Raw genomic sequence first — 2892 nt, 5'->3', positions numbered from 1 at the left:
GAATCATTGTTGAATTCCAAGATGTATACGAGGTCTATATTACTTCACAATATGCTCAAACTCACATAATCTGAGTCAAATGAAAATCTAAATGCATTTCATATTTATTACTTTGTAGGATGCAACAAAACCAACCATAACTCTACATGATCCATTATAAAAGCAACATTTTGAACACATCCCAATGTGTGAATGAAAAGTGTAGAGAGAGCTTGCGAAGATGGAGCAGATAGGGCGGGAAAGATTATATGTATGTGGGAGAGAGAGTAGGAGACAAACCTAACGAGAGCGAGAGAGAGAAGTTAGGTCTGTGAGAAAGATGGAGACATGTAATATATGTGAGATGCGTGTGCATCCGGATTTTGTACACGTGGAAGGAGAAGAGACAACGAGTTTGATGAGAGAGCTGTAAAAAAATGGACGAGAGGGGAAGGATCTCGTGGGTTGAGGGATTGATAATTTTGTGCGAGAGAGAGGGGGGAGGAGTCAGTCAGCCGTCGTCACATCATCCTGCTTCCAAATGGCCCTGCATTCTCTAGTGTAGTGTGGTCACCATCTTCGATCTCCTCGATGCCCTCTTTGAAGATTGAGGTGGTGTGCATGCTGGGGTGCAGATAGGCACAAGCGAGAGTGGTCGCCATATAACCTTGGATGGGGATGAATTGTGTGCTCGGGGGAGGGGGAGTGTGTATCCAGTGTGTGTGTGTGTGTGTCAGATATTGAGAGAAATCAAACCTATGGAGAGAATGTGTGTGTATGTGACGGAAAGCTACATGCTAAGTAGGGTTTTCATGAAGAGATTGTGCGTGCGAGATAGAGAGCGATGTGAGGGCCTTGAGGTGGGCAGGGGCCGGGTGAGGGTGTCAAAACGTGTGTGTTGGTGCATGTGTTACATGCGATCATGCGAGGGACGGATGAATCGAGAGAGATGGTTGTTGTGTTACGGATGGTCCTCTCTCTCTCTCTCTCTCACACACACAAGTACAAATAGAAGACCGTTCTCTCATGTATGCACAACGTATCGGCATCTCTCTATGTCTCACTCATGCATGATCATTTGCACATTCATGTCTCTCTATGTCTCTATCACACGCACACCGTCTTCATATTGCCCTTCCGCCACAACACACATATGGACACATACACGCGTTCTCTCTCAGTCACACACACAGAATCAGTATTAGAAAAAACTAGGGCGCACCTAAAACGTCCAAATCCAAATAAGCACGAACTGAAGCTAAATTCAAATATATGGAAATATTGTAGCGTGAAGAACTTTTCCAGGAAAAAAGTAGAGAAATATTTGGGGATTGTTTTCACACACACAAAAAGGTTAGGTGGATGTCCTTCGAGCGCGACACGGTGACGCACTGTTCGATCAACCACGCGGCCGCGGTGCACGCGCTTGCACAAGATTCCGTATCAATGTTGTGCTAACTAATATGGTAGTATAAGCGCTGCCTCGGTCTAATGTTTACGTGTACTAGTACGGTGTTCTTTCAAATTTGACCAACCCTATATAAAACTAAACTAAGCCCCCCATACGCGCACTCATCAATATGCCGCTGCCGCCGTTGCGCATGTCGGTGCCCGCCTGCTCCGGCCGACCATTTCTCACCCATCACCGCCGTGTCCCTGCCATCCCTGTGCCATGATGCCGAAGGCTCGCCCGCTCATGTCGTCTGCAGTCCCTCCTCACGATGCCGCCACGCTGCCAAGCACGCGAGCAACTGGTGGAGCCGCGTCTATGCCCGCAGCATACGAAGAGGAGGATGAGTGTGTGCTCCAGCACGCCGGTGAGGAGGAGATAGTGTGTCATTGTTGTCTCCGCCCATGTGGAGGAGGCGCGCATGGTGGCTGTCGCATAGAAAGCCGGTCGCGCCTGCGTTGAGCCCGCAAACTGGGTACATATGTGGAATCTACCTTCGAGACCTTGAATGACATGTGGATTCTGCAATCTGAAGAAACAATTTGGGTCAGTCGACTCTTGTGAGCCATTGGATGCAACATGGACGGCTAGAAGGGCTTCTTGAACCTCCGAAATTGATGCACTGTTCATCTTCTCTCTTAGGCATCGAGCCACCATCCCGCCACAGCCCTAACCGCCTGCCGCCACCGCCCCGCCCTCCCCTAAACCGCTTGCCACCGCCATGCTCCCCCACCCCCACCATCCGTTTAACCTCGTGCATGATCCATTTTTCTGGCAAACTGCATTCCACACCCAACACTCATAAGATAGATCATGGGCACCCTACAACCCTAATATAGATACTGGGGTAGCTTCTCTGCCGTCTTCTTCCTTCGCTCCGTCTAACTTCTTTCACAAATCGACTGACCCAAATTATACTACTAGTACGTATTAAGTACAGTAGGAACGCGAAGATACGAGCACTAGTACCAACTACAAGAAGAACAGTAGTAAGACATACTAGTAATACTGTACGTACTAAAGAGTTCAAATAATGAGAAAGAACATAAACATAGTTCTGTTGGGGGCTCAGCACAACACACACCTGAAATAAAACTAAGCAACTAGTCCGTTTGACACTGCAGTAGAACCAGCATGAGCAACGACACTGCCACCTTACTCGAAGTCCGAGTCCATGTCCTCGACTTCGTCCTCGTCCCTCTTCCTCTTCGCCGACACTTCTTTGCTTGAACCGGACACTAGGCTCTGCTTCTTCATCTAACCCTTGTATATATTTAAACAAAGGTAGGCATCTGTTGCTGCGTACACGATGTGATCTTCATCTATTGTCTTTGATTCCCATGCACGATGAAACTCCGGGTGAGGTTTCTTCAATTGAGCATGTGAAGGATCAATCATGATTGCTGCCAGGGTCAACATTGAAGGCTGAGAGGAGGGCACCAGGCTTGCCTTCTGGAGATCGA

Source organism: Triticum urartu, chromosome 2A, assembly GCF_056163025.1.
Source record: "Triticum urartu cultivar PI428250 chromosome 2A, HENAU_Tu73, whole genome shotgun sequence".
NCBI classification, from domain to species: domain Eukaryota; kingdom Viridiplantae; phylum Streptophyta; class Magnoliopsida; order Poales; family Poaceae; genus Triticum; species Triticum urartu.
The sequence above is the reverse complement of the archived record's forward strand: the minus strand, read 5'-3'. Positions refer to the sequence as shown.